At 38.4% G+C, this 14,739-nt stretch overlaps 1 long non-coding RNA gene across 13 annotated transcripts in view; it reads left to right on the plus strand.

The window, feature by feature from the left end:
* Positions 1-14,739, plus strand: part of LOC121108184 — a 138,361-nt gene that overhangs the window by 97,943 nt on the left and 25,679 nt on the right. For 8 of the 13 annotated variants that reach the window (XR_005842495.1, XR_005842494.1, XR_005842501.1 and 5 more), the window contains one exon: positions 2,959-3,646. This is a non-coding gene — a long non-coding RNA (uncharacterized LOC121108184). Of the gene's footprint in view, positions 1-2,958; positions 3,647-5,704; positions 9,456-14,739 lie in introns of those variants that run through there. The other 5 variants (XR_005842497.1, XR_005842503.1, XR_005842506.1 and 2 more) reach the window with 3 other exon arrangements.

A 14,739-nucleotide genomic window follows, 5' to 3' on the forward strand; every position in this document is an offset into this window, starting at 1 on the left:
AGCTGAAAAAAAAAAAAACAAGTTATTTAAAACTGTAATGCTTTGTAAAACACAGAGTTTTGACAGATAATTATTACTTTTGTTTTTGAAGAAACAAGTTATTCTTCATAGATATCACCCTTTCCCATGAATCTCTTTTGTTTTTTAAAATAACTTCTATTTCTCTGGAATTCAAATTCCACATGAGAAAAAGCTATTGCAGGGCAGGAATTTTGTAGTTGCTTTTAGATCTTTTGTTGTTCACAGCAAATCACTTTGTGGATTTGCTGAAGTTCAAACACAAACTTTGCCATTTGGCTGCTCAACTGTCTCAATGTGAACTACTGTTCACATTGTCTTGGCTGCAGAAGCATGCAAAAGTTCTAAATGGTTTACTTTTTCTCTTTGCTCTTAAAAACTTCCAATTTCTAGTAATTAGTTCTGTGTACAGTGAAAGGTTTGGTAACAGAAGAGAATGTGCGCCAACTGTTCTTGTTGCCTGTACTCTTAGAATGTCATTCTATTTTGTCTTAATGAAAAACTCATCTTCTTTTCCTGAAATCCTTTGACTGGAGGAATAAATTCTACTTTGATATCCTAACAGTACAAGTGCATAAAAATAGTACTGTGCATAAAAATCTTGTGCTATTTGCAATCTACTTGACGTGAAGCAACTGATGCCTATTTGATTCAATTTGATTATTAGTCTGTCCACATGTCTATGTACATAATACTTGTATTTAAACACTTCCTCATTCTAAAGAATTAAAATTTCTGGCTGCTGTATTCCTATACAATACATTCCTCTGAAATTACTAAAGATTATACATCTAATAATAATTATATACATATGTGTGTATGAGACTTGCTCCAAAAGTAATGCTTCTTATTTTATTATGTTGGCTCACAATTTCAGAGGTGGATGTTGGTGGTATGACAGTAGAGGCTGAGTCATCCTGCAGTATACAATTACATTTTGTTGCCATATGACAGATTGCAGCAGAGGGGCAGTCTGACAAAATGGGATCTGGTATAGAAATGCACATGAAGCAAAGGTGTGGAACTGAATTCCTCCATGTGGAAAATGCACCCATTGACATTCATTCATGTTTGCTGAAGGCTTATGGATACCAAAAAATGGATATGAGCACAGTGAGGCAGTGGGTGGTGTGTTTCAGTAGTAGAGGCAGTGACCTGAAAGATAAACCATGTTCTGGATGAAATTGCAAATTTTCATTAGTGCAACATACGAGTTCTTGCTCATCACTGATGAAAATGCATAGCTAATGGTGGTGACTATATTGAAAAATAATGTTTTGTAGCTGAGAATTTACTCTATCAAATTGTGTAATTGTGCTCTTTGTGTCTGTTGTAGTTTCCATGGAAATAAATAGGAGGCATTAATGTCAGAGCAATCTACATTTTATTTGTCAATAATATTTTTAACATCAAAGATATCACAAAAATATGATTATTGATGATAACAAGGAAGTTCACAATGAAGAAAGATTTTTCTTGTGGAAAACAGAATTAACTTAAGATTGCAGCTATTCTGTTAAATATGTGTGAAAGAAATGTATTTACCGTAGAAATGTATAATTTTTCTTACTGTTAGCACAGTAATTAGCAAAAGTACTCTTATTGCACAGCTATTCTTGTGGCTTGAAGCTCTTTGTCATTCAAAGTTGTGCTACAAATACCTTTTTGAAGCAAGAAGAACAGGATAACATTACTAACTTACATTTTACATAAGAAGATAAATAAGATAAACAAATGGTTTTTTGTCTGCTACAGAATAATGTCTACTCGATGTCTTCTAAAACGCGAGGTTTAATAAATTAATTAATTAAAAAAAGACTACTTTCATTTTTAAAACAAAAGGAAAAGATAAATTTACAAAAAAAAAGCACACAAACATTTTGTATAAAAATTAATTTTACTGTTTAGGAAAAATACTGAATATTCAGTGGGAACTGTAAATCTAGAACCATATGCAAACTGGAAGTTCTTACAGAACTAAGGAATTTATGCCTAATGGTATGAGGAAACACTTTTAAATAAAATAAGTATAGTGTTACATTGGATAATAGTAACATTTGCCAAGAAAAAAATTGACACAATTGGTTTTAAGAACGCACTAATTTGTCCATTATTATATTGTTCAAGGTTATAATCTCATAAGGAACAATTATCATATTACCTCTATACTATAAAACTAATTTCCTATTTCGACACTGATGTGAACATACTTAAATGATTGAAAGGGATGGAGGAAATCCATGCATAATTTTCCTTAATGGGTTACGTCTAGGGAAAGCCCACCTTTCATAAAAAATAATAATCATTGAAATGAAGGCATATTTAAGACTTTCAGTTCAAATCTATGATGTAACTAGCACAATACAACTATGTAGAAGAGATCAGTCATAGTTTACATCACACATTTTAAGTATTTCAGCATAATCAATTGATATATTAATTTTTGTTGTATGTTACTTAATACCCTTCTTCTGGTGTCCCTCCCTCCCCCCTAAAAAAACTGCAGTGATTTGCAGACACTGACTCTTCATTGTGTTTCTCCTGCAGAGAATAGTATCAGAAATAAATAAATAAATAAATAAATAAAAGGGTTGAGAAGATCCACAGGAAAGCATTTATTATAGTAAATTTTGTAGAGATTGTATAGAATTTAGTCATTTCAGTGAAATCACAATTAAACAGAATGAATGTATAAAAGAATTGTGAAATTTTGGAGAGTTAACAGGACGAGCATTATCATGCTCACCAACTCATCTGACACCTGTTTGGTGCTTACATGCCTGGAGGAAACAAGATCCCCAGGTAAACCAAGGGTGTTCCTTAGAGAGTAAATGGGGAGAGTCAGGTATACTGCAGAGAGGGATCAAAAAAATATAACACATCAAACTGGAATCTAGTGAAAAGCCCAAAAATTTTTTGTTGTTTTCTTTTTGTTTGCAGTGAGCAACAGGATGCCATCCAGATGTATGGAGGTGTGATCAGGAAAGCCAAGCCAGAAATTGAACTGAACCTGGAAAGGTATGTGAAAAATAACAAGGGATTATACAGATACATTGTGCAGAAGAGAAAGGCCAAGGAGACTGCACCTCCTCTGATAAACAAGAAGGGAGAAATGATAACAAAAGTCATAGAGGACGCTGAAGTATTCAATACGTTATTTGCCTGATTGGAAAAAAAAGGAAACATTGCTCCTATTTTGATGAAAGGTTGAAAGGAAGATCTGGAGATCTACAGACTGGTGAGCCTCATGTCTGTACCTGGGTAGATCATGGAATAAATCCTCCTGGAAGCTATGCAAAGATGAGAAGTTGATCTGTGAAGGCCAGCGTGGCTGCACCCTGTGCCTAATTAATCTAGTGGCCTTCTACTGTGGACTGACAGCATCAGTGGACAAAAGAAGAGCAATTGATGTTGTCTGCATAGACTTTTTGAAGGTCTTTGATATGGTCACACAAGACATCCTTATCTCTATTTTGGAGAGATACAGATTTGATGGGAGAAATGAAGAGTGAGAACAGGACCCTGCAGTTATAGAGAGAAGGGCCTCACAGCAAGAAAAGGGAAAGTAGCTTCACAGAGTAGAAATAAGGGGCAAATAGAGAGAGTTTATGTAGAAAGTGTTAGAAAACAAGGGATTCCAAGCACTTTCACAGACACTAGGTCTGGAATAACAAGGAGGATGAAGGCCATAAAGATAAGGACTGGAGAGCAGCTCGAAAACATTTGGCAGGGAGGTGATTAGATGTCTACAGGGCAAGCTGAAACCAGTTCAGGGGATGCTCTCCCTTCAGGGTCAGAAGTTTGCAGTGAGGAAGACTATGAGCCTTTGCGAGGAAGACTACGAGCCTTCATCATCACGACCTACTACGCACGCGCAAGGGGGGAAGGAACTGCATACTAATGGGCTCTCAGGAATGTAATGAATAGGGATCCGAATTCCTGTCAACTATTGATTATGTATTAGTTCGACCTATATCTATAGCACAATTTCTCCTGACAGTATGCAAGTTAGGTGGAACGATCCCCCTTGCACCAGGATGTATGCGTGTTACCTATAAACACATGCCTGCTCTATATCCTTACTGGCTATAGGGTCTGATTTCCGCATGTCAGAACTACTCAGTAGATAAGAGATTGGTTGGTCACTCGCAACCAGACAGTTGTGGTCAAAGATTCTATGTTCAGCTAGAAGCTGGTGATGAATGGTGTCTTCCAGGAGTCTGGCCTCAGTCCTGTCATCTTTAGCATCTTTATCAATGACCTGTGTAGTGAGATTGCACCCTCAGCAAGTTTGCAGACAGCACTAAGCTAAGCAGTGTAGCTGATACCACAGAAGGAAGGAATGCCATATAAGGGCACATGAACAAATTTGAAAAGTGGGACCTCATCAACCTAAATGAGGTTCAAATAGGAGAAACACTGAATTTTTACATGCAGAGATAGTGACAGGACAAGGGGGAATGATTTTAAACTAAGTGAGGAGATTTAATTTAGATATTTTGAAGAAATTTTTTACTCAGGGGATGGTGAGGTGCCCAGAGAAGCTGTGGTGCTCCATCCCTGGAGGTGCTCAAGGCCACGTTGGATAGTTGGATGGGGCCCTGGGCAGCCTGATCTGGTGGTTGTAAACCAGCCCATGGCAGGGGGGTTGGAACTGAATGGGCTTCAGTGCTGCTTCCAACCCAAGCCATTCTATCATTCTATGATTCTACAATTCTGTGATTCATTGTGTCTCTGAGCAACCTGTTCCACTATCTCACCACGTTTAGTAAAGTTTCTTTCTAATTTCTAATCTAAATCTACCCTCCTTTATTATAAAACCATTATCCCTTGTCCTGTCATTACACTCCTTGGTAAATAATTCCTCCTCAACTTTCCTGCAAGCTCTTTTATGTACTGGTAGGACACAATGAGACCCTCCTCAAGTATTCTCTTCTTCAGGCTGAACAATCACAAATCTCTCATCGTGTCCTTATAAGGTGAGGTACTCCAGCTCTCCAATCATCTTCTTGTCCCTCCTCTGACTGTACTCTAACTAAAGTCCATGTCTTATTAGCACGGGAAGGCCCAGAGCTGAATGTGGTGCTGAAAGTGGAGTCTCACAAGAGCAGAATAGACTGGGAGAATCACCTCTCTCTATTTGTTAGATATCATTGTTTTCATGCTAAGATTTTGATGAAATACTCCCTTTTTCCTCTACACCTTAGAAACATATTTCAGGAAAATTTGCAAAGGAAATTATAAAAACAGAAAATTGGAAAAATTACTCATTTTTCAACTTCATTTTTAATTTTCCAAATTAAATTCTGGAATTTTTATGTAGTCTTCTATTTTAAAATTAAGATAAGTAATTTCAGTTGACCTGAGGCTGTATTCTTCAACAAATAAGCTACTCTCCAGAAATATCTTGCTCATCTCTCTGCCAGCTGCACCATCTCAAAGATTCAAGTTGATCCTTGTTTTCTGTCATTGTGAAGTAAAAAAAAAAAAAAAAAAAGAGGGAAACAAAAGAAAAGGACATGGCAGATTTATTTTCTTTTTTGTTTTATTTTGTTTTGTCTTGTTTATTATTGATCATTGTCAAAAATATTCTCTTAATAGGCCTGAAAAAGCAAAGAGTTTAATCAGGTGCCTACTTAAATCTCTTCTGTTGCTTTACTCATGACTTGTTTCCTCACTCTCCCAGGTGCCATTCGGCTGTAATGGCCACCATCTGGTGGTCACGGTCATGCCAGAGGATGAAGAATAAGTTTTGGCATGAAATGAACTGATATTAGGAGAAATTGTAGTGTCAAGGAGAAATGGTGAAAGATAACAATAAAAGTAGCCCTTTTGTGGAGCTTCTACTTGGGAAAAGAAGGCTTAATCCTAAAAATATTCCTTTGCCATTATATTTCATTTATCTTAGCTTTGGTTTAGTAAACTATTAAGACTGTTTTTTTAATAGCAATTACTAGGAACAGTTAGTAGGAAAATGCTGGACTACACTCTTCGTCTGAATGCAGTCTAACCCACACATCTTCTGAATGTTTTTATTCTAAACGGCTGGTGCTATTTGGTCTGACAAATGAAACATTTCAGACAGTTTCTCAATTCTTGTTTCTCAATTAAAAACAGGAAACAGCAAGGTAAATGAAGTAATCATGGGGTCAATAAAGTATTATTATTTTAATGAAGATCTCAAAAGCCCTAATTGTAACGTGGCAGGCTTCAAAGTGTAGGATGTCTTAGCAAGCACACAATGGTCTTTGATGGAGCTCTTGAACAAATACAGCTGGACATTTAGCTCTTTCTCTCTGAAAATAATGAAAGTGATTTATTATGAATTGTCATAAGTGAATATGCTGCGATTAGGTGGGAGACGTGGGAATGCAGGCTTGTATTATGGCTGAAAGGGAATATAGAGGATAAAAACTTCTGTTAACATAGGAATAAATATCTCCAGTGACAGAAAATATCAATGACCAAAGCATTCTAGATGAGATCTATGGAACTGGTGCTTGTGATAGGAGGTAGAAGGCTTGAGATACCTTCAGTCACATGATACCATCCTAAAGAAAGAAAGCATGACAGAATGAGAGAGGATCTCCTATTGTTAGATTCAATAAATGAGTATCTCAGTGAAATGATAAAGGACTGTGATGGACAGCAGGATAAGAACACTGAGTACACCACACAGGCCAGTGAAATATTATGGCTGTAAAACTATTTCATTGCAGAGTATTCTCTTCCATGGATCTTGCACTGCTGGATATGCCACTAATTTAGGTTCCACAACTTTCTCTCCAATAGCTATCTTTTGGTGTACTGAGTACTGTGAATATTTGTGCATTTGTTGAGATTAGTGTGTACCTTTCTGTCATCAATTAAAGTTCTGGTAGAAATTGTCTAATTGTGTCAACTCTTATGTGTTCTCTGGACATTAGTTCTTAAGAGTTGAAGACTTAATTCTCTGATCATAATGAGATCTACGTATCTGGCAATCTTTAAAGGGCATGACTTGAAACTGATTGCCAAAGCATTTACCTTGTGAGGGTCAATAATTAGATGGTGTGTTGCAAAATTACCTTGACAACTTAGAGATTTATAAGAGCTGTGAAGCATTTGCTTTTCTGATATCAATGACCTTTAGACAAACTAATGGCAGGACTGTAATTTTACAACAAGTCCACAGTGGTAAATGCATTCTGCAGTGTGTGATAAATGTTGAATAATTTTCTTTTATGGATTAGTATTTCCTTTTAATTTCTTCAGTAACAGTCAAATGAGGTCAGATTCTTTAACAACTACATTAATAACCCCTGCAGGATTATGCAAGAACATTAAGAGCTGTGACAGAAATGTATTGTGAAATAAGCTAATAGAAATTCTATCGTTACTGTTATCAGAATGTCTGGAATTAACTCCTAAGTTTTCAGTTTGTGGGTTTGAAATACAAATGCTTATCATAGAAATTAACTTTTTCAAAACAGAAAGGCCATCCAATGTTGTTATGGTTATGCATAACAGAGAAGAAGCAGGACTTGCAAACAATGTTGAGGAATTAAAAGAAAAAAAAAAAAAGAAAAAAGTTGAAATGAAAGGATAGGAGTAAAGGTTCCCTAGTACAAGAAGCAGTAGCAAATAAGCAGATCATTTAAATGAAATAATCAGTCTGCAAAAACAGAAACTAGATAGGGAGTGAAAGAGGTGCGCCAAAAGGTCTGAAGCTCTTAATAATGACAGGATGACATGAAGGATGACAGAGTAAAGCTACCAGAGGAATGGATGCTGATTATGAATGGACTGTGCGGGTGCTTCAAAATCAGATTCTACGGATGAGTGAGAACCTCCTAGGAAATGTGCATTCTGGCAAGCTTAGTAAAACCATACAAAAAAAAAAAAAAAAAAAAAAAAAAAAAAAAGGTATTTCTTTGATGATGTGTAAGAGGAGGGATTAATAACAATGAAGTGTAGGTCAATTGTTCATTCACTGTCTGCATTACTGCTGTGATTTAACCTGGCAGATAGCTTGGCACCCCATAGCTGTTTGCTCAGTCCCTACCCAGGAGGGAATGTGAAAAAGAACTGGAAAAAAGGTAAAATGTGTGGGTTGACATAAAAACAGTTCAATAGTTTAATAGGAAAGTAAAAGGAGGGAAAAATAAATAAATAAATAAATAAATAAATAAGCTTCAGTTTTCAAAATAAATGATGCAGGACACAATTGCTCAGCACCAGCCAAACAATGCCCAGACAGTCCCCAAGCAGATGCAACAGCCTCCTTGGCTAGCTTACCTCAGTTTTATCGTTGAGCACAACCTCACATGGTTCAGGATATCTCTTTCATGTGTTTGAGTCAACTGTACTTGTCCTGCCCCCTCCAAACTCCTTCTGTACACCCAGCCATCACTGGCAGGACAGCATGAGAAACAGAAATGTTCTTAGATCTTTGCAGCACAGCTCAGCAGCAACTAAATCACCGGTGTGTTTATCACTACCATTCTCATCCAAATCCAAGAAAACTGACTCTAACTCTGCCAAAACTGAGACAATTATTCACATATGTCTTCAAATCATACTATTGCTAGTTTGTAATCAGAACTTTGAACTAAGAAATGCCATCTAGTAGAGGTTCTGATCCCTTCTAACAGTAAAAGATTTGCTCTTACACATTGTCAGTGAAAAAGGATGTTGTTCTTGCTCTCCTGATAATATCTTAAATTCTTTCAGCTTCATCATTCAGAGGAAGTGTTGGAAACTGCATTTTCTGTTGGAAACTGTCATATAAATGTTGTTGAGTCACTAACATCTTTTGCTGTCCTGCTAGATGTGGCAGTAATGCTTGTAACAAAAGCCCTTTGAATAACTTTTATTTCCTTGAGTGTGATGTGAGATTTATAAAGCTATTTATCAGACAAGTGTGATCATTGACTAAAAGTGCCATTGCAGCACTTGAAACAATATTCAACACATTTTTAGGTGACTCTCTGAAATACAATGAAATAAATAGCTGTCATCAAATTTCTGCAAGGAATTTAATTGAATTTTTAACAATATAAACATTCTGCACACATTTTGTTCAAATCCTTCCCTCTCTTACATAGCTGAACAGACAATTGCCTTGCCTTTTTATTATTAAATAATAAGTGTGTTTTTATGTACACACTATATTATTCGTACTCCATGCAAATTTGTGTACTGACCATACTTATATTTCCTTTACCATCAAGTGCATCAAGGGATGTGAAAGATAACAAGAAGGGGTTCTATAGGTACACACAGGTACGAGGAGATGGGCCAAGGAGAGTGTTCCCCCTCTGATGAAAGGCATTGGGGAGCTGGCTTGCTCAGACATAGGAAAAGCTGAGGTACTCAGTGAGTGCTTTGCCTCAGTCTTCACGGGTGGTCAGGATTCCCATGTTGGTCAGGACCATGAGCCTCTAGGTGAGGGTGTGGGGAGTGGTTTCTGTCCCACTGTAATGGTGGAACAAGTCCAAGTCCTCCTCATGACATTGAATATGTACAAGTTCATGGGACCAGATGATATCCATCCTAGGGTTCTGAAAGAGATGGCTGATGTGGTTGCCAAGCCGCTCTCCATCATATTTGTAAATCATGGCTGTCTGGTGAAGTCTCTGGTGACTGGAAAAAAAGGAAACATTACTCCCATTTTTGAGAACGGAAGAAAATAAGTCCCGGGGAACTAAAGGCCCATGAGCCTCGCCTCTGTGCCTGGGAAGATAACGGAGCAGATCCTCCTAGAAGCTATGTTAAGGCACATACGAGATAAAGAGGTGATCCGAGACAGCCAGCATGGCTTCACCAAGGGCAGATCATGCCTGACCAATCTGGTGGCCTTCTACGATAGAGTGATGGCTTCGGTGGATGGAAGTAGGGTGGTGTATGTCATCTACCTGGACTTCTGCAAGGCCTTTGACATGGTCCCTCACCACATCCTTCTCTCTAAATTGGAGAAGTGTGGATTTGAAGGGTGGACTGTTCAGTGGACTAGGAATTGGTTGGCTGGACGGAGCCAAAGGGTTGTGATGAATGGCTCTGTGTCAGGGTGGAGGCTAGTCACAAGCGGTGTCCCTCAGGGGTCGGTCCTGGGACTGCTGCTCTTCAACATCTTTATCGATGACATAGACGATGGCATCGAGTGCACCCTTAGCAAGTTTGCGAATAACACCAAGCTGAGTGGTGCAGTTGATACATTGGAAGGAAGGGAAGCCATCCAGAGGGACCTGGGCAGGCTGGAGAAGTGGGCCCATGAGAACCTAATGAGGTTCAATAAGGCCAAGTGCAGGGTGCTGCACATGGGTCAGAACAATCCCAGGTATTTATACAAACCGGGGAAAGATCTCCTTGAAAGCAGCCCTGTGGAGAGGGACTTGGGGGTCCTGGTGGACAAGAAGCTAGACATGAGCCAGCAGTGTGCACTTGCAGCCTGGAAGGTCAACTATGTTCAGGGTTGCATTAAAAAAGGGGTGGCCAGCAGGGAGAGGGAGGTGTTCATCCCTCTCTACTCAGCTCTTGTGAGGCCCCATCTGGAGTACTGCGTCCAGGCCTGGGGCAACCAGTACAGGAAGGATGTGAAGCTCTTGGAGCGGGTCCAGAGGTGGGCCACTAAGATGATCAGAGGGCTGGAGCACCTCTCCTATGAGGAAAGATTGAGGGAACTGGGCTTGTTTAGCTTGGAAAAGAGAAGGCCTTGGGAGACCTCATTGTGGCCTTCCATTACTTGAAGGGAGCCTATAAACAGGAAGGGGAGCAGCTGTTTACGAGGGTGGATAGTGATAGGACAAGGGGGAATGGTTTTAAACTGGGACAGGGGAGGTTTAGGTTGGATATTAGGAGGAAGTTTTTCACGCAGAGGGTGGTGACACAGTGGAACAGGTTGCCCAAGGAGGTTTTGGATGCCCTGGAGGCATTCAAGGCCAGGCCGGATGTGGCTCTGAGCAGCCTGGTCTAGTGGTTGGCAACCCTGCACATAGCAGGGGGGTTGAAACTCGATGATCATTGTGACTCGATGATCATTCAACTCAAGCCATTCTATGATTCTATGGTTCCCTCTGGATAACACCTCTTCCACCTCTGTAGCAACTACAATTCTCAGCTTTGTTTTGTAAGCAAGCTTACTGAGGATGTACTGAATCTCATCATCTATGTCAATGATAAGGATGTTAAAGGGTAGTGGACCCAAGACAGACCCACTCATCACTGGCCTCCACCTGGGCATAGAGCCAAGGACCACAGTCTTCTGGGTATGACCTTCCAATTAATTCCTTATCCAATAAATACTCCAAATCCATATCTCTGCAATCCAGAGATAAGAATGTGGTGGGAGACTATGTCAAGGCCAGGCAGAAATCCAGGTAGACGGCATCATTAGCTTTCCCTTGTCAACCAGTGCTATCGCTCTCTCAGAGAAGACCACCAGATTGGTGTGGCATGACCTTACCTTGGTGAAACCATGCTGGCTCACCCATCATGTGCCTTAACAAGTCTTCCAGAAGGATCTGTTCCATGATCTTCTGAGGCACAGAGGTGTGGCTCACCAACCTGTAGGTTCCTGGGTCCTTCTTCCTTCCTTTCTTATAAATGGTAGTGATGGTATCTCAGCAACCGCAGCAGCCAGCTCCCTTAGGGGCTGAGACACAGGACATCTGGCCCCATAGACTTGTACACATTCAGTCTCATGAGAATGTCTTGGACTTCTTCTGCTCTTACAGTGGTGGGCAATCTTCTCCCCCTGTTCCCACCAAGAGATTCAGGGATGTGAGGTTCGAGGATGTGAGAAATATGAGAACCCTGGCTGCCAGTGAAGAATGAGGCAAAGAACTCACTGAGTACTTCAGCCTTATCCATATCTGTTGTAGCCAGTTCTCCTTTCTCATTCATCAGAGGAGGTATGCTCTCTTCAGCCTGTCTCTTCTGACCAATGAACTAAAAAATAATGAAAAAAAAAAAAAATCAAATAATAACCTGCCAATTCATTGCTGAAAAATTAACATGAAAGATGGTGTGAGCACATAATACTTTGTTCTATGAACTCTCAATGAACATTTTAGCTACTAAGAATTAGACAGCATTATAATTAATGAACTTCTTTTTTTTTCCCTTAATCTGTCTTCTTTCCTGCTTAAAAAAAAAAAAAAAAAAAAAAAGGTTGACTGGGATGTGTCTTTTATACAATATGTGTCCAACAATAATCTCCTTTAATCTCCTTACACAGTTAGGTGGGTATACTACATTCTGAAGTCTACAGGATGTTGTCCTTATTAAGCACAGCAAACATGTGAGTGTTCTAATCTAATCTTTATACTGTATACATTTAGTTTGGACTTTCTGCATGAATTGCAAGGGCAGGACTGAGGAAATAACCAATTTCCCTGTAGATTGTGCTTGCCTATAGTGAACTCTGTGAGCACAGTCATCCTGGAGATCAAAAGAGACCCATAAGGTGAATTTTTTAAAAGGCTTATACAAATTAAAGCCATCACATTTGAAACCAAAGAGTATTCTGTTACTCAATTAGTTAAGATCAAAACTTTCTGGATGTCACCTACAGTTAATAATTTTTTAAGTTCTGCTCCAAAAGAGATCTTAGTAGCACTATTTTTTTTTACTTTTTTTATTATTATTATTTATTTTACTTTATTTTATTTTATTTTATTTTATTTTATGAAGTTTTAAGGAAAGGGAGGGAATCCACAGCTGGTCAGAGAATATTATCCTTTTTGTGGTCCAGACCTTCTCCCCAGAGACTGAGACTTATCCTCGGGATACAAATCATTGTGTTATTTTGCTCACTCTGTTTTTGCGGACAACATTTGACCCATTGCTCCTCAGTAGTCTGTTCTATTTCCAGATTTGATGACTCAACTCTTTTTTTCTGGTTATTGTGTGAGCTACAACAATGTCTTATTTCTTCTTCCTTTATTGTTTACAGGTTACCAAGAGGTGGACATTACCAGTTTGTGACAGTCTTTTGTCTTTTGCATTTATATGCTTATCCATAAACTGATTTAGAGCTCCATATACCTTATGTGACATTCTAGAATGTATTTACTTACTTTTTAATAAGGCTATTGTACGCATGCTTTTTGCATGAACAGTGACATACACAGATAGTCAACAATCTACTTTGCCTACTGGGCAACACTTTTTTGTTTGTTTGTTTGTTTGTTTGTTTGTTAAAACAAAAACTACTCATAGAATGGCTTGTTTAGGAAGGGATCTTGAAGATCATCTAGCTCCAAACCCAGTACATCAGATTGCCAATGGCCCCATCCTAGTGTGTAGGTTGTTGCCAAATACTGGCCCAGAATTAAGATCTTAGCTAACTGTGCACCAATTTTATAATCTTGACACCTAAAGCACAGTTGGACTGCAAATAAACATGACTCAAAAAAATGAGAATAATAGTCCTGACATACAATTAAACTTTTTGATTATTATAATGGAGTTACTTATTTACCATGACCATATTTGCTATACAAGTATTTTGTACATAACTATCCATGCTTTTCTGCTGTATTGACAATAATCTTTTTTCAAATATTTAATTTTTAATATCACCCTTTTTTAAACCAGAATTTTTCAGTATAAACACAACCATATTCCCAGGTGAGAAATCCTATTGGGAATCAGTATGATCCACCACAAATCAAAATTTCAGGAGCAAATATTGTTAATAGTGAGTCTTGTGCTCCATCAAAACCCTACTGTCAGATGTAACTCCTGCACAGATTTAAATATAGTACAACAAAAGGAAGCAGATACTTGTCACAGAGTATTCATTAAGGAAGTGAGTTTATTCACATCCACGATACTGAGTGAATTTCTGCTGTTCTACAAATTTCCAAAGTGCTGGCTAAGGAGATAAGATTAGTATAATGTCAGTCAATACCCTCAAAACATTACACAGACATAGTTTTGAAGTATAATGCAATTTATTGTAGAGGTTCATCTGGTTGGAGAATAGAATTTTTCAGCACTTTATTTCTTCTAAGCTCCCACGTCTATGAAGTCACTTTGTAGTGAATTAGGGAAGTGCATCAGTGTTGTAGATACGACCCTGGAGCCTTTGTTACCTTACTGCTCTTGGATACTTAGTGTTCCAAGAATTTTTAACTTTACCATCATTGTATTTCATTACTTGCCTCTCAGATACCTAATGATATTTGGACAGGAATGAAAGGCAGAAAGTCAGTTTTCCCTGAAAAAATAGGTACTGTCTAGTGAACAGAGCTGACCATCCAATCTCTGTTTTGTTTGTGATGTTGTGCTGCCATCTCAGAAGTTATTCACCACCTCCTCTGTTTCTCCAGCTTTTCAACTGGAGAAAGGCAGAAAGCCAAACCATTTCCTGAAGATAAGAAAGAGTCTTCCATAAGCATAGGTGGTAGGAAAGATCACATTCACTTTCTCTGATTTATTTATTTATTTATTTTCCACATATAATTGTATCCCTACAGCATTATATATATATATTTTTTATTTCTTTAAATTTTGCATGCAGCACATTCTGCATATTTGCCTTGAAGTCAGAGTAGCTGAGGTAGATTTTTGTATGAAGCCACAGTTCTCCTCCCTTTTCAATCACACAGAGCTGCATGAGTTTAATAGATGCTAAACCGGGACCTACTGAGTGAGCCAGATTTAAGTCATGTAGTCCCAAACATGACCAGCCTGCTAACCTGCTAACCTTCTGTGTTGGCATTTCCCTTATTAACA

This window comes from Gallus gallus, chromosome 1, assembly GCF_016699485.2.
Source record: "Gallus gallus isolate bGalGal1 chromosome 1, bGalGal1.mat.broiler.GRCg7b, whole genome shotgun sequence".
In the NCBI taxonomy this organism is placed as follows: domain Eukaryota; kingdom Metazoa; phylum Chordata; class Aves; order Galliformes; family Phasianidae; genus Gallus; species Gallus gallus.